This window comes from Dendrobates tinctorius, unplaced genomic scaffold, assembly GCF_039654945.1.
Source record: "Dendrobates tinctorius isolate UK_male_01 unplaced genomic scaffold, ASM3965494v1 ptg000056l, whole genome shotgun sequence".
In the NCBI taxonomy this organism is placed as follows: domain Eukaryota; kingdom Metazoa; phylum Chordata; class Amphibia; order Anura; family Dendrobatidae; genus Dendrobates; species Dendrobates tinctorius.
The window spans coordinates 16,575,046-16,592,880 of NW_027361724.1; the positions used below are offsets into that span (position 1 = coordinate 16,575,046).

A 17,835-nucleotide genomic window follows, 5' to 3' on the forward strand; every position below is an offset into this window, starting at 1 on the left:
ACGAAGGGCAGAAGCCTTTAAAAAATAAGGGTCAACGCTGTAAATATTAAGTCTTTCCATATAGTTGATGCCTTATCTTTATCTGGGGTTCTCCCCAATTTGTTCGAAGTTAATGCACCCTTCCAAAGCCTTTTCTTCATCCTCACATCTGTAGTTCAGGTGACTAAAAGGTCTAAAATCATTGAACCAGCAATCTGAGCAAACCAAAATTCTTGGATCCGTCTCATACGTTTTGGCCATGACTGCTCAGGTGTCAATACGGTTATAACTTCTTTAGGTGAGTTAATTCTGATAGTTTTTCTTATACAGGATGATGCCATATTGTAGCAATGCATGTGATTATCCCTCTTCCTGTAAAAGAAAGATACCGTATGTGCACCTGGTGGCACCGCTGTATAATGAGGCTTTACCTGTTCCGGGTGATTACATCACCAGGGGCCTTGAGATTTGCAGTAGCCGTGCACTATTGTTGTACAGCTGGTGCCACCTCCTGTCTCCATATTCCCTGATGCCAGTAAGGTATAAAAAGGACATAAGTACTTCTGTCTATGGCGCATTAGTTCAGTTTTTAAATAATACACAACTGTGTTCTTCCAATGTCTTTTTTTTTTTTGCTTTAATTGACCTTATTTTTTAATCATGCCAGCCTGGTGCCACAAGAGATTTTGGCTGCTTTGAGTGTGGACGTGTTCACCTTCTGGATCAGATGCCAGTGCATGTCCACTGACAAGTTCTCTAGACCTATTCGTGCCTTGAAAGTCCCTTAAAGGATTTGTCCACTACTGGACAATTGCTTCTTAGTTGCAATAATGTCAGATTTAAAAAATTAAAATAAAAAAATAAAAAACATGTTCTCCCCTCTCCGAACGGCGCCATTCCAGCGGTGTAAGCGCTGTCACTTGGCGGTCATTTAACATTGTCACTTAATAAAAAAGGCCCATTTCTCTAGAACCTTGTAGCAAGTGTGCAAAAAATGAAAGCACTGGGAATAAAATGAGCAAAAACTATCCCCTGGTAATATTAAATGGGTTTTCCACTACTAGGACAACACCTTCTCAATTTTTCTGTTTCCTCCGTTAAAATAAAACTATATCCGTGTCGGCACTCGCGTTCCCAGAACTCACATGAGGTTATGTCACGCGACTCCCGTGCCCAGTCAGTGGTGGCAAACATTCAGATTGAGAAGTGTATAAAAAAAAAACAGCATGGCGCTTCCAGCACACGACATGAAGAATTCCAGGAATTAAAATGTAAAAAGTACGAGCAAAAGCTCAACATGCAAAGGCAGCCTTAAACAGTGTTTGTCCCAACGTTCACTTGGCTTGTAGGCCATTTGAAGGAGAAGCCTCTTAAAAATGATGTGATCTGTGAGTCTTGGACAAAAATGTTTAAAGCTATGTGTACACTTGTGGAATTCCAGCAGAAATTTTCGCTGGAATTCCGGAATCCCATGCCACGGGAAATATGCGAGAAACCCACATTTTAAATTCCCACCTATTTCCCGTGGAAAAACTAGCGTTTTGCAAGCGTAATTAGCGTGCAAAATGCTAGCGTTTTCCAAGCGATCTGTAGCATCGCTTGGAAAACTGATGACAGGTTGGTCACACTCGTCAAACAGTGTTTTTTTTTTTTTTTTTTTTGCGTTTTCTCGGCAAAATCGCGCGTTTAAAAACGGAAAAAAAACCCCCTACGTGTGCACACGGCCTTAGGCTACCTTCCCATGTTGCACTTTTGCTCGTACTTCTTACCTTTTAATTCCTGGAATTCTTCATGTCCTGTGCTGTGGAAGTGCCATGCTCTGTTTTGTTTTGTTTTTATCCTCTTGTCTTTTGATGTTGGAACTCCATGACGGACCCGACCAGGTTCCACTAGACAGTATACTGGATCTCCTCAATCCTAGAGTTGAGCCTTAAGGGCCCGTTACACATAGTGATATCTCTAGCAATATCGCTGTAACGTCACTGGTTTTGTAACGTTATAGTGATATTGCTAGCGATATCGCTACATGTGATACTTGCCTCCGACCGGCTCCCCCGCTGTCTGTCGCTGATCGCAAGAACGTCCTGGACCATTTCTCGTCGGGCGCTTCCTGTGGCGCCGACGAGCGACGCGTGGACACGGGCGGGAGGACGTCAGGATCGCCGCGTCTGACAGGTAAGTAACGACCCCCGACCGCTGCTATGTCGCTGGTGAGATCTGCCTGTGTGGCAGCTCACTAGCGACCACTTAGTGATGCACCAGTGATCCATATCGTTGTCGGGATCGCTGGTGCATCGCTTAGTGTAACGGTACCCTTAGTCAGCACATCTCTGCCAGGTGAGCACACACCTTATCCCTCACTTAATTTATTTTCTCATTACTTTGATGGCTATTCTTAGGTAGCGCTCCTTTTTCACCTATCCCTAGGTAAATCTTTCAACATCAAGTTTTGAAGTGTCCTTGTTAGTAATGGACAACCCTTTTTAAGTTTAAGTCTTTAAATAAAATTTTATTTTAAATGCGTGATTTTATTAAAAGGTTAAAGACACCTTTCAAGACAATTACGCAGCGGAGAGTCGGCTGTCAATCAGCATGATGCCACTAGTCCCGCCCTGTAAACAGGAAGTGAAGCTGATGCTCTGTTGACAGGGAGCAGCTGAATCTCTGGCAGGAGCGGTCAATGACTGGCGGCGAGTACAACTGACAGGTAGTTGCCTCTGTTAGCAATACATGCCTGTTTTTTTTAAAGTCCCGGATATCCGCTTGGCAGCTCAAGTTTTGTTTGAGAAAGATGCGCTGCCGAGAACTGTTAATTTTAAGTGAGCTTAAGATCCAATGATTGTGCATTTTACTCATTCTTCGGGTCTCATTTTTCAGTGTAAATGCATCTTTAGAATGTTCTTACAACTTAAGTGACCGAGCACCTCAGATTGCTTTTTGTCAAGTGTCCATATGTTCTCAGTAAGAAGAGGAGAAAAGGCTGCAGCCAAACTGAGCATATAAAATTTTTGTTTTTGCACCATGTTCATTTTTTACCTGCTGGCTTTCCGCATTTAATGCAAGTCTATGGAGAAAATATGCGCAGAAAACTCAGCGTGCGCACAAGAGAAATTAACATGTTCCGGATTTGAATTGTGCACCGCAGGTCACTTTCCGCTAAGTAAAAAAAAAAAGCACAGTGGTCATGAGATTTCTATAAATCCCGCTTTGCTGGATTCAAAACTCATCTTGGGTGCACAGCCTAAAGCTTTTATATAGAGTGTTAGCTGTGTGATTGCACAGGAAAATTCTCTTTATGCCAAATGGGATTGAATGACTAGAAACGTGTTTTAATTGCTGAATATTATGTAATTGCAGGAAGCAATGTTTCTCTTATTTTGTCCCCCTGCCACAGGCACACCTTCAGAATTGCTAGAGGGTTTGTCATTAGCTGGGTAATATAGACTTCTCGACACTCTTGCATCATGGATTCTATGTTCAGGCACTTTTTCAGCGTACTGTGTAATTCTGTGATGTTTGTGTGTTCCGTTACAGATAATGCCAAGTTTGCATAAGTTGGCTTATCTACATAATGCGCCATTCCATCACCGTTCCTGATTTTCAATCACATCTATTAATTACCAGCTATCTGCTCACTGTGTGTAAAGTTGACATTTACCCAAATCTTCCCTCAATGATATATATATATATTTTTTTTTCTATTGAACCCCCAGTTTGTGAATTCTCACACAGGCTGTTTCGTTCACCATCAGTTTTCAGAATAGATCAAGGGTGCAATAACTTTCATCGTCTGAGATCCGCTTTCTCATACTGAATCACTCCCAAGTGTTACAATACAACTTAAAAAGAGAGCATGTAGTGAGACATTGGTTATCAAAAGTATTTGTTATAGATATCTTATAGATAGAGTCCACTTTTGGAACTACCACCAGTACTTTGGTGGGACCTCGTCTTCCTTACTCAGTGCTCCCAAGAATAAGGGAGCATGCGTGTGTTCTCCATTTAATATAATGGCTGTTAGAGTGTATATAGAGTACACAAGGTATAGAGCGGCAGTCTGCGAGGGGAAGCGGCAATTTGCAGGAGCGTAAAAAGGAGTAGAGCGAACTCTGCTGAAGAGAGCCTCACCCACCGATTCGTTTTCAAAGCCCGGATCTCAGAGGTAGTCTGATGTCACGTCACAGGAGTCTCGGACAGAGATCATGTAACTAGATCAGCCGCTTTGGTTACAGATGGCTCACACCTGCTGATAAAGCCCTGGTGAGCAGGCAGTCGATGTGTGGGGGAGTGATTACTACTGTGCTCTGTGTAGTGAGTGGTGACTGTAACCGCCACGATGACCGGAAGCTACAGTGAGGATAACCATTTTCTCCCTGTAGCCGCTGCCCAAGCAAATGATTTAAATGCTATTTACTTACAGATTACCACTGTCTCATTCTAGATAAATAGCGTTTTTGGAGGTGGCCAGTTCCGTACATCTATCAAGTTCTCCATCCTTATTAGCCACCTAAAATGAAAAAATAAACAGAATTGCTCTTCAACCAGCAAAAATTCATCCTGGTACATTTATTTGATGGCATGTCCTGCGATCCATAAGAATACTTTATCATATTTATTTTGGACAAGCAAGGGCTGGAAAAGTTTCTTGAATCATCACAATTTTATTTTTCCTTCTGGAAATAAACCAATAGGGACATAACATGACTATGTGTTAAATTATTGTTAGAATAAACTGCGTCTACAGTGAAGGCTGTTTGCTCCCTACTATTTATACAGTATGGGTTTGCCATCTCTAAGTGATTTTCAGGTGCCAGCCTTTGAGGGCATTGCACAACTCTAGCTTTTAAAGTACCCAACTTCAGGCAAATAATCAGGTGGTCTACAGACAGCATTTAGGCGTGCCATCAGGTCTAAATACACATTCTGTCTTACCCAGCCGACTGTGTATGAAGACCTAGCCTTAGGCTGAGTTCACAAGTGGCATTTTTTTCGCGTTTCCACGGCTGTTTTAACCACGCCATTTTGCCGCGAAAAATAAGCATCCCATGCACTCCTATGGGATTCCGCAATGCTGTGCTAATGCTGCGGTTTTTACGGCGGCGGAATCGTTTTGCGGTAAAAATCGCAGCATGCTCATTAATTTTGCGGAATCGCGGCGATCCCGCACCCATAGGAATACATTGTTCTGCTTACTTTCCGCATGTGGCTGTGCACACCATGCGAAAAGTAAGGCTGTGTGCACGTGCTGGGGATTTTGCTGCGGTTCCGCTGCGGATTTGGCTGCTGCGGCTGCGGTGTACAGTACCATGATTCCCTATGGGAATCAAAAACCGCAGTGCAGACGGTGCGGAATTTGCCGCGCGGATTATCTGCGGTTTTCAATCCGCAGAAAGAATTGACATGTCAATTCTTTCTGCGGATTCTGCTGCGGTTTGCCATCTCCTCCATTGAGGAGATGCAAAACCGCAGAGCAATCCGCAGGTAAAACCGCAGGTCTTTTGACCTGCGGTTTCACCTGCGGATTTTACAAAATCCGTGCGGATGAATCCGCACCACAATCCGCAGCGTGTGCACACAGCCTAAGCAGAACATTTGCGGATGGTACCCACGGTCCGGAGGAGAGGAGACTGTCCTCCGGGCTTTGGGTACCATATCCCTGTAAAAAATAGAATTTCAAATAAAAAATATTGTTATTCTCACCTTCCGACGTCCCGCGTAGCCTTCCCGCCTTTCTCTACGCTCCCGTTCCCAGTAAACCTTTGCGAAAATGCCCGCGACGACGTCCATTCTCGCGGGATTGCGAAGTCTCGTGGTCATTCGTGCGACGTCATCGCGAACTACCGCGAGAATGTACGTCATCACGGGCATTTTCGCAAAGGATTACTGGGAACAAGAGCGTAGAGAGAGGCGGGAAGGCTACGCGGGACGTAGGAAGGTAAGAATAACACAATTTTTTATTTTTTTTATTTTCTTACATTTTATCTTTTACTATTGATGCTGCATAGGCGGCCTCAGTAGTAAAAAGTTGGTCACACTTGTCAAACACTATGTTTGATGAGTGTGACTAACCTGTCAATCAGTTCTCCAAGCGATGCTACAGATTGCTTGGAAAACGCTAGCATTTTGCAAGCTAATTACGCTTGCAAAATGCTAGTTTTTCCACGGGAAAATCGTGGGAATTTAAAATGCGATTTTCCCGCGGAATGGAATTCCGGAACTCTCGCGGTAATTTCCGCAAGAGTTCCGCTACTTGTGAACTTAGCCTTACAGATGATGTAGGGGGCGAGAGAGGTCGGGCAGTTTGAATGTAATAATAATCTTTATTTTTATACAGCGCTAACATATTCCGCAGCGCTTTACAGTTTGCACACATTTTTATTACTGTCCCCGATGGGGCTCACAATCTATATTCCCTATCAGTATTTTTTTGGAGTGTGGGAGGAAACCGGAGTGCCCGGAGGAAACCCACGCAAACACCGGGAGAACATACAAACTCCTTGCAGATGTTGTCCTTGGTGGGATTCGAACCCAGGACTCCCATTCTTTTTCTTCTGGCAGCGACTTACTTCCCTCTCCCTATTGAAAACACATGGATGCTGAGGCTCGTCAAATGCCCATGTGTATGAGGGACTTGGAAGAGATGGAGACACTTGAACAACGTAATGTAATAATGGAGTAAAAATTCAAAAATAGGTGGGGAGCCTCACAAAACAAAGTGTATGAAAATAGCAATAGATAGGCGGAACTAACATACAGGTGGACATTTTGTGTGTTATAGTAAAGATCATACATTAAAAACACAATCATGAAAAATGACTCATGCTTCGCCTTGGCTTTCTCAAGGAGTACTCCTTGAGGATGCCAAGGCGAAACGTGTATCCGAGTTTGGGGCTCTATTTCTTGGTAGGTTGTCAGATATGACGTATTTACATTGACATTATTATTGTTGCATTGTATTAATATATATTATATATGGGTGGGGGGGGGGATAAGTATTTGATCTCTTGCTGATTTTGTAAGTTTGCCCACTGACGTAGACATGAATAGTGTATCATTTTAAGGGTAGGTTAATTTTAACATTGAAAGAATGTCAAAAATATAATCCAGAAAATTACATTGTATAAATTATATAAATGTATTTGTATTTTGCAGGGAAAAATAAGTATTTGATCCCTCTGGCAAACAAGACTTAATACTTGGTGGCAAAACCCTTGTTGGCAAGCACAGCAGTCAGGAGTTTTTGTAGTTGATGATGAGGCTTTCACACATGTCAGGAGGAATATTGGTCCACTCCTCTTCGCAGATCATCTCTAAATCAGATTTTGAGGTTGTCGCTTGGCAACTCGTAGCTTCAACTCCCTCCATAAGTTTTCTATGGGATTAAGGTCTGGAGACTGGCTAGGCCACTCCATGACCTTAATGTGGTTCGCTTTGAGCCACTCCTTTGTTGCCTTTGCTGTATGTTTTGGGTCATTGTCTTGCTTGAAGACCCAGCCACGACCCATTTTTAATGTCCTAGCGGAGGGAAGGAGATTGTCACTCAGGATTTTACAGTACATGGCTCCATCCATTCTCCCATTGATGCGGTGAAGTATTCCTGTGCCCTTAGCAGAGAAACACCCCTAAAACATAATGTTTCCACCTCCATGCTTGACAGTGGGGACGGTGTTCTTTGGGTCATAGGCAGCATTTCTCTTTCTCCAAACACGGCGAGTTAAGTTAATGCCAAAGAACTCAATGTTTGTCTCATCTGACAACAGCACCTTCTCCCAATCACTCACAAAATCATCCAGGTGTTTATTGGCAAACTTGAGATGGGCCTGCACATGTGTCTTCTTGATCAGGGGGACCTTGCGGGTTCTGCAGGATTTTAAACCTTTACAGCGTAATGTGTTGCCAATGGTTTTCTTGGTGACTGTGGTCCCGGCTGCCTTTCGATCATTAACAAGTTCCCCCTGTGTAGTTTTAGGCTGATCTCTCACCTTCCTCATGATCAAGGATACCCCACGAGGTGAGATTTTGCATGGTGCCCCAGATCAATGTCGATTGACAGTCATTTTGTATTTCTTCCATTTTCTTACTATTGCCCCAACAGTTGTCTCCTTTTCACCCTGCCTCTTACTTATGGTTTTGTTGCCCATTCCAGCTTTGTGCAGGTCTTATGATCTTGTCCCTGACATCCTTATAAAGCTCTTTGGTCTTGCCCATGTTGTAGAGGTTAGAGTCTGACTGATTAATTGAGTCTGTGGACAGGAGTCTTTTATAAAGGTGACTATGTAAGACAGCTGTCGTTAATGCAGGTAACGAGTTGATTACGAGCGTCTAACTGGTCTGTAGGAGCCAGAACTCTAAGGGTATGTGCACACGCTGCGGATTCCGCTGCGGTTCCGCAGCGGTTTTGGCCGCTGCGGACCCGCAGCAGTTTTAGCTGCAGTGTACAGTACCATTCAAATGAATGGTAAAAAAAACCCGCTGTGTAGACGGTGCGGAAAAATCTGCGCGGATTTGCTGCGGTTTTGAAACCGCAGAAAGAAATGAAATGTCAATTCTTTCTGCGGAATCCGCAGCGGGTTCCTATCTCCACCATTGTGGAGATGGTGAATCCGCAGGACCAAACCGCAGGCTAAACCGCAGATAATCCACAGGTCTTTTTACCACACACCCTTAGGGTGTGTGCAGACGCTGCGGAATCCGCTGCGGATTAATCCGCACGGATTTTGCAAAAACCGCAGATAAACCGCAGGTAAAAAGACCTGCGGATTATCTGCGGTTTAGCCTGCGGTTTGGTCCTGCGGATTCACCATCTCCACAATGGTGGAGATAGGAACCCGCTGCGGATTCCGCAGAAAGAATTGACATGTCAATTCTTTCTGCGGTTTCAAAACCGCAGCAAAACCGCAGCAAATCCACTCAGATTTTTCCGCACCGTCTACACTGCGTTTTTTTTTTTACCATTCATTTGAATAGTACTGTACACCGCAGCTAAAACTGCTGCGGGTCCGCAGCGGCCAAAACCGCTGCGGAACCGCAGCGGAATCCTCAGCGTGTGCACATACCCTAAATGGTTGGTAGGGAATCAAATAATTTCTCACTGCAAAAAGCAAATAAATTTATATAATTCATACAATGTGATTTTCTGGATTTTATTTTTGATATTCTATGTCTCAATGTTAAAATTAACCTACCCTTAGGCTGTGTGCCCACGTTGCGTTTTTTTAAGCGTTTCCGCAGCGTTTGTGCCGGCTCAGACGCTGCAGAAACGCTTAAAAGAAGCTTCACATTAAATTTCATGCGTTTTTGGCTTTTTGTGCCAATGCATGCATTTTTAAACGCTCAGGAATCGCTTAGCGGCTAAAAACGCAGCATGCTCATTAATTTCCGCATTGCTGAGCTGTTCCCAGAAAACGCCTGGAAAAAAACGCGTGCAAAAAGCGCGCAGGAAACGCGTGGAAATAAAGCGCTCATTTTCAGGAAGGGGATCAGTTTCCTGAGCGTTTAAAAACCCTAACGTGGGCACATAGCCTCAATCAGTTCTGTAGCATCACTTGGAAAACGCTAGCATTCTGTGAGCTAATTACGCTTGCAAATCGCTAGTTTTTCCACGGGAAAATCGCGGGAATTTTAGATGCGATTTTCCCCGCGGAATGGAATTCTGGAATTCTCGCGGTAACTTCCGCAAGAGTTCCGCTACGTGTGCACATAGCCTTAAAATTATAGACTGTTCATGTCAAACTTGCAAAATCAGCAAGGGATCAAATACTTATTTCCCCCACTGTAGGTATGTGTTCATTCAGTGTGAGAGAACCTTGTTTTTCCCCTGATCTCACTTTCTGCTTGCTTTTTCATTCTATGTTAGTCCATACTAATATATTATCTCTTGTTTTTTTTTTAATGCTCCCCACCTAAAAGAATTTTTACTCTATTACCATATATTATTCAATAAAATTACATTTTATACCTTTAGGTTCTCATTAGCGATGTTATCCACTCACTATTTAACCTATAGATAGCAATAAATTAGCAATGTAACTGTATAATGTGCTTGTTTATTACATGTGGCACCATAACAAATACTATTCTTGATCTTGGACAAAAAAGTATAATAAATTCCTCGTGTAGGCAAGGGTGGATAATGTTTGAAATAAGACAGCAAGACATATACCAGGAGACATGAGAGCACGAGATGCATTATGGTGTTATTTTACTGTGAATAATACAGTAGTATATGTTTGCTAATCTGCTGGAGTTCTACCCTCTCTCTGTATCTGCTCTCATTTTTTATTTTGCAGCGATTTAGTCGTTCCCTGTTGTCTCCATTTTTCCTTGTTAAAGTGATTTTATAGCCATGTACAACAATGCACATTGATGAGCTATAAATTATTAATGATATTATGCACATATGTAAGCATATGGAAGGCAAAGTGTACAGCAGTGGGCCGCACAGTCCCCCCATCTTCATTTCTTGATGTCGGCTGCAGCTGTTTGCCAGCTGTTAAACAGCAGAGAAAAACATAGCAGCAGGAGGTCGATTTTGTTTCTCGCTAAAAGGTCCCAGAGAATTATTATACCCCAGCTCTGGAAACGTATTAACTGTTTGTTGAAAACCCTTTTCTGTGAATGGTAATTTTTATTTTTTTTTTATTTACATTTTTTTGGGGGGCTGGAAATATATTCAAGCAAATGACTGAGAGAGCAAACACAAATGCTATTTGTCATATCTGTATGTAATTTTTTTTGTCTTGCAAAAAAGTGCATTTTTTTTTTCAGTGCTATATGGTTATGATGTCACACATGCCATTATTTTTAGTGAGCTGCCTTTGTCTGCTGTAGATGTAGCAGTGCTCAAATGCTGAGCTCTGTATAACCCCGCCCACACCCCTGATTGGCAGCCTGCTTACAGTGTACACAGTAAGCTGCCAATCAGTGGTGGGGGGCGGGGTTACACTGATCAGTTGGACTGCCGGGCACGTGACGCCTAGTCCTGCAGTAATAATCTACTGCTGATAAACACTAATTGTGTTGAAACTACAGCCATCTGTTGAGCATGTGACACATCTCTAAAATCGGGCTGTCCACCCCTACATTATGCTGCTCTCACTTTAAATCGAAAAAAAACTGTGTGGCACCTGGAAGAAAAATTAACTTTTTCTCCTGGGAGCTGCCGGCTTTCAGTCATGCACGCGTGCTCATGCCTAGAGCAATTAGTCACCGCTAACAGCACTGAGCATGGTGGCTTTAGGCAGTCCCCGACACTGACTGACAGCTCTGTAATGGTTTAGTGCAGAGCCAGCTGTCAGTCCGTGCTGAGGCATTCTTACGGTCGCTGCTGTGATCAATGACTGAAAGCCGGCATCTCCCTAGAGAAATTTTCTTCATTTTCTCCTGAACGCAGCACTTTAAGTACAGCGGCCGAGCACCTTCATAACACTGGTTAATAGCGTTATCGGACACAAAATCCATTCTCTAGCTCTCACGAGTAGTAAAGATTATGATCGTGGCTTGTGTAAAATACATTTCTTCATTTAATCTGAAGAAATAAAATGTGACATCAATAGCAGTGGAAAAGGGTGATGCGTTTCAATCTTCGCCTGACTTGGTCGTAACATGATATTTATAAGTGTTTCTTTATAAAATCATTAATCTCCATACAACACTTGATGACAAAGTTGATGATCTAGCCAATTAAAGGGTGTTCACAGCAAAGATAAAATGGTCCCTTTTATGCATAGGATAGGAGATAACTAGCTAATCGCTATGTGTCTGACTGCTGGGAACCGGCGGTGCAGCCCGGCCCTAATGGAGCGGAGGTCCTCATACTCTGCCTCCACTCCATTCTTTGTGCACGGGACATCTGAAAATAGCTGCACGCTGTACTCTGCAGGATTGAGCATGCACAACTCCGCTCCATTCTGGACAGAGCTGTAAAGTCCAATTCTCAGGTTTCCAGAGCTCTGTTCTCGATATCAACAGGGGGTTCTATTGGTCGCTCTCCCCCCAGCGATCATCAGCTTATCTTCTATCCCATGGAATGGAGATCACTAGATTTTGGGGGAATAACTCTTTACTACTATCTCCCAAATTGTAAATTGTTGATTTTTTTTTTTTTTTTTTTATCCAAATCGATTATTTTTTTTCCTGGATGTGAATTAATTCCAGTTTACTCCAATTGACAATTATCTATTTTTTTTTTTTTTTTTGTCATATTCGCCTATTGCATTAAGCAAAGCCGCTTGTATAAAGGGCCTGTCACACTAAGCGATATCGCTAGCAATATCGCTATAACGTCACTGGTTTTGTGACATAGCAGCGATATTGCTAGCGATATCGCTGTGTGTGATACTTTCCTCCGACCGCTCCCCCGCTGGTTATCGCTGATCACGCGAGATCGTCCTGGACCGTTTCTCGTCGTCAGCTTCCTGCTGTGGAGACGAGCGACGTGTGGACGCGGGCGGGAGGACGTCAAGATCGCCTCGTCTGACAGGTAAGTAGCGACCCCCGACCGCTGCTATGTCGCTGGTGAGATCTGCCTGTGTGGCAGCTCACTAGCGACCACTTAGCGATGCACCAGCGATCCTGACCGCGTCATATCGCTGGTCGGGATCGCTGGTGCGTCGCTAAGTGTGACGGTACCTTAAAGGAAATGACATAAGCTGGGTTCGGTTTTTAGGATTGAAGCACACAAAATCCTGATGGCTGGTGGAGTACGGGGCCGGTGCGGAGTGGTTCAATAAAGGTTCCACGATCCATTTAGAAGAGATGCTGAAGAGGTTAACAGTGACCTGACTGTTTTTCAGGTGATTCCTATTCCAAAGCCACACTCAAATTTATAATAAGTCATTGGGAAGACTTCAAAGATTCTTGGTTATCTTTTTGAGTGTTTTGCTTCAAAAATGTCTGTTTCTACATTAAATTTTTTATTTTATTTTTTATATAAAAAGCCAGAAAATTCAAGTGGAAAAGATGCTTCCAAAATGGAACACAAATGCTTAACCTCCCCCCGCTCATGGTCACATAAGCACTCAGGAAATGTCAAAATAGATGCTCCCTAAAAATCTGTCTCCAGACCTTATTTTGAATGGCAGGGGGCAGTGTGAGACATGTAGATCAGGAGAGCAGACTGTCAGTTATTGGATGTCTCACACTGCTAACACCACCTTTCCATTTAAAATAATCTCTGGAGGCAAATTTTCTGGGAGATCTATGTCCGGCCTATAGATCTTAAAAGTATATTTACATATTAAGGAAAATGTTGATTCTCGGGAATAAGACATCAGATCACAGATATCAAGGCGTCATTTTGTTCAACTTGCCCATATGGACTGCTGAGGAGGGTTGATCCTACCAACAGATTCCCTGTAATGAAACGACCAGCGCAGATAGATGGAGATGATCTTACATAAGAGAGGCATAAATGGCAGATTCTGCCTCTGTAAGATGTACATATTCCTTTTAATAGCAGTAACAATATTGCCGTTTTATTATTGGCGATCATTTCAGGAAATGGGCCGTTAGCACATGAGTGTTTTTTTGTTTTCCGTTTCCCTTCCTTGTTACGAGGTACCACAAGCGGTGGAAAAATATAGATTATTTCCCTGATGAGCAGTCACTCCACACAGAAAAGATAGAAAACCAATAAGCGCTTTATTTTACTCGACATGTTTGGTTTAAATATATGGGGATTGCAAAGAGCTTCTGATGTTCCCGGTGCCTTATTAACTCGTAATGGTAATTAGCTTTGTTAGATCAATGATTTCAGGAAGCTTTCCAATGTGCGAGGTGATGCGACCTGTACCCCCCTTGCATTGATTCCTGTGGTCAGACTTGTACTGGTTATTACAGGATATGGCATAGATGATACAATAGGGGGAGGCTGGCGGCACAGCGCTGTGCTCAGTCTGTCCTGTGCTGTATTGATTGCCTTGGTAAGGGTGTGGTCCGCAGTCCGGAACTGTCTTCTGTTATCACTCAGCATGCCACAACCATCAGTAATTCCTGATCTGGGCAGTTCTGCCTTCACATGCAACATTTTTGTCTCATTTTATGTTTTTCCTAAAGTTCCAATCCCAGAAGGTGGAAATTTAGGCCCCATACACATTGACTAAAAGTCGTCAGAATCTGCCTTCTGTCCCCCATAGTTGTTGTAGAGGAAGAGAAGGATCCGATATGCTGAATTTCAACGGGGCCATCTTGTTCTCCCTCGAGATACGTAGCGGCTTTCTGATAGAGAACATAGGAGCAGTCAGCTGAGCATTCTGGAGTGCGGAGTGGTTGGGCGGTTAATGGCCGGCCGAACTATTGTTTGGCCAACAGGTATCTCTAATGTGTATTGGGGCCAGGTATATTTTCTCTGAAACGCTCTGGTATTTCAGGGAAAATGTAGAAGATCTGTCCAAACACCATAGCCAGAGAGAGACGAGTTGTTGGACGCCGCCAACAGGCTCTGATTCCTGTTGCCTGGAGTAGTAGCTCTATCCGCACCACATTTGACCAGTATTCATGTTGTCTAAGAGCATGTGGTTTATTTTTTTAGGAGGTAAAATTTTTTTTTTTTTTTTTTTTTAGTGGAAACCACTTTAGAAGACTTTGGGTGCAATTTTTCATTTCATGAAGCCTTAAGACCATATACACACAGTTTTTTGTTTTTTTTTAAAGGGTTTTTGTAGCAGAAACTGATCGCAAACTCCTCAGATCTCAAAATTCCTCAAAAACCGTGAGTTTCCGTTCAGCTTCTGTTTTGAAAACTCAGGAAAAAAAAAAAAGCTCCCATAGTCCAAAAATGAATTGTGATAATAGTAAGTTCCCACAATGAGTTTTTGACTGTGTATCTTCACTGCATAGAAAGCAATGCCTTACAGTTCCAGCAAAGTGGATGGGATTTATATAAATCTGGTGCTGTAAACTGACTTACTGTGCATTTTTGGAACGTGTCAATTTTGGTTGTTCTGTGTCTGCCTATGTAAACAGCCTATTAAACAGTCGGTGGTCTTTTAATGCCATAAGTTTTGTAAGCCCACTTTAAGGATGGTTTTCATAATGGGGATTCCTTTGCAATCGGCATTCATACAATCTCCAGATTGCATGATCTGCAAAAAAAATGTTTAATCAGATCTAAGAAATTGGATGGAAAAAGTGATTAAAATAATTTTTTCCTTTTGATCATAGTGATCTGTTAGATTTTCTTTTGTCAGGGGGCATGTGTATGGCAGGTTGGACCTGGCCTAATACTTTTTACCTGCTGTTACAAGAATGGGGCACGTTTGTCAGCAACGTCCCTAGAACAACATCAAAGATGACACACACCATGTAGTAGATATAACACATTCCCTGGCGCATTACATGTGCCATCTATATATGCGCTATAAAGGGTGCAAGTCAAAAATAAATTGGTATCAGATTTTTTTTTTAGATTAATGTGGATTTTGGCAAATCTGGTGTACATGTAATAGGACATGGAGTATGTCATTAATAAGACGCACATATAAAGAATTTTTTTTTTTTTATTCAGAACATGTAAACTGCAACATGTCCAGAAAAAGAGCTCCGACTCTTAAGTGCCTCTCATCATGATTACAAGGTGCCACAGTTCGTCCGATGTGCAGTGCTCGTCCATCAGACTTGTTTTTGTGGGCTGCATGTGTCTGAAGAGCTGCTCTGCTGGCTTGTACCGTTGTGAGCAGCTTGCAGTGGTTTGTAGACATGCATGCTTGGCATAGATGGCATCATCTAGCCATCAGGGCTTATGCGGCATGGCCGGGTGCAGGTGTACAGCCATACCTGCAGGCTTTGATGTTGGTCAGTCCGTGTGTTTGGCGAGTTATTTATAGCGCCAGCGCTCCAGACAATGCAGGGACTGTTTGCAGGTAATTGATCTGCGCAGAGCAGGATTAGATAGCAGTTGTTACCAGCATCCACCTCCTCATTTCTAAAAATGGGGCTGTCAGAAGAGCAGCTGCTGTTGAATTGGAGGGAAATGCAGCAAGCAGCTGTTAATCTTCAGCACTGCAGGCTCTGCGAGGAAGGCTTCCTGGACATACTCACATCTGCTCCGTATTGACTGAGGCTCTGCCTCATATGGCTTATTTTATCCATTCAATCGGCACGGACTTAACCCGTTCACTGCTGCCAGTAGCTGTCCTGGGTGATCTAATGGGACATTAGCGATTCACGAGCTCTACTGACTCGCCCTATTAGTATTCATGCATACGCTTCGCGTTATTTCGAGTGGCGAGGCATCCGTTTATCGATCCCTATAGAGACCGTCCTGTTATCTAGTTAACCTGTTCCTCTCTCCGCAGTGGAATAGAGACTGTTCCTTCTGGAGGAGGCTGGAGCACAGCCCTATGCGTGTAGGACTGCTCCGGCGCGGTCGTGTGCTGTGCTTGCGCTCCCAGCTGTTGACGCTCGCCTTCAGTGTCCTGTACATAAGTGTGTCCAGCCCCTAGAGCTCCGCCAGCAAATCAAGCAGCTTTGCGTTGTGCAACACATACACACACACTGTTCTTCTCCACAGCACGGCAGGAGACCAGAGACAGCCCTACACTTGCACGGATTGATTTTACCAGTTATATTTACATTTTCTGAGTGCACTGGTTTTGCCGCTCTTGTCTGACATCTTTTCTGGGTGCTTGCTTCTAAGAGGACTTCTTCTATAGCGGCCGCCGCCTGTCTGTAAGTCTTCTTTACTTTGCTACGTTGCTTATGTCGTATACGATAATTTGCTTTTTTTTTTTCCTTCATTCCATGCCTTGAACTGTCAAACTAAGCTGCAACTTTCAGTATGGCTGCTGCAAGTAATCCGTGCAATTTGCTTTGATTCTTAATGTACAAGCAACCATATTGTCGTTACTAATTCTGTCTAGAGATGGTCTTGACCATCGGATGCTGTATTTGTTAGATTTACCTCTTGACGCTGGCTGCTGGGGCTTTACATGTCTTGGTGGCCATTTGGAGCAGGTTCTCATACCGAGCTGCATACTTATTTTCACGTTCTCTGGAAAGATCAATGGTGTCTCTTTCATAAAACTAAAATGTGTAGAACTGACCCTCAGGCCATTCTAGGACAATGAAGCACTTGCTCCTTCTCACCCCCTTCTCCAACATTTTAGTATTTTTCTTTGGTAAGGGGTTGCTTTCCACCGCTCACGCAAGTGGTCCCATCTCCTGTCATTCACTTTAAGGAAAAGATAAAAAAGGCAGAGTAATTATGACCATCATTCCATGAGATTTTAATACCTTGATTATTAGTTAAAGCTGGGAATGATTTGCGGTGTTGGATGGTCTAGAAGGAGCAGGCTCTACTAGGAGGCATGGTTATTGTGCTGGGGTAAGAGCAGTTCCTGGAAGCTAAGGGTGGGGATGGAAGGTCCTATCGTTTTCCTATCGACAGAAATATTAGCTTTGCAGTGCGCTCACTTCTCCGCTCCTTACTCTCCTGCTAATGGTGAGGCATAAATGTTTTAGTAGGTTTGATGTGTTGGAACCAGATCGAGCTTCTTTTCTTTGTGTGGTGATTAATTGTTATGGTCCCACCTCCTCCATCTTTACACCACATGTAAGGCCAGATACTCTCCTGGTGCTACTGAAATTTACTGTTGTGTATACAGAGTACATTTTTTTTTCTTTTATACCATTGTTGAAATTGCTTTTCCAAACTTTCCATTCATATTGTGTTCCTCATTCAGCCGTACGTAATCAATGTATGAACATTTTGATCCAATTTTTCTGACCGTGATAAAGCGGATATGTCACCAGATTTCATTATATAGTCTGCATACATTAATAAATGGAATTCTTATACAGGATGTGGCTGGTGTACTTACTTTGAAAATTCTTGGTAGAATTGCAGTATGATCTGTT

General features: G+C 43.1%; 1 protein-coding gene and 1 long non-coding RNA gene across 3 annotated transcripts in view; one reads left to right on the plus strand and one right to left on the minus strand.

Annotated features, from left to right (window-relative positions):
- Window positions 1-17,835, plus strand: part of HDAC4 (histone deacetylase 4) — a 199,829-nt gene that overhangs the window by 89,792 nt on the left and 92,202 nt on the right. Inside the window, exon 1 of one of the 2 annotated variants that reach the window (XM_073577551.1) lies at window positions 15,497-16,647. The exons of the other annotated variant lie outside the window; for it this stretch is intronic. The gene's annotated coding sequence lies outside the window, so the exon portion shown is untranslated. Of the gene's footprint in view, window positions 1-15,496; window positions 16,648-17,835 lie in introns of those variants that run through there. 2 annotated transcript variants of the gene reach the window in all.
- LOC141091816 (uncharacterized) overlaps window positions 1-17,835 on the minus strand; it is a 35,689-nt gene that overhangs the window by 3,773 nt on the left and 14,081 nt on the right. Inside the window, exon 2 of the long non-coding RNA XR_012232584.1 lies at window positions 4,398-4,486. This is a non-coding gene — a long non-coding RNA (uncharacterized lncRNA). The remainder of the gene's footprint in view (window positions 1-4,397; window positions 4,487-17,835) is intronic.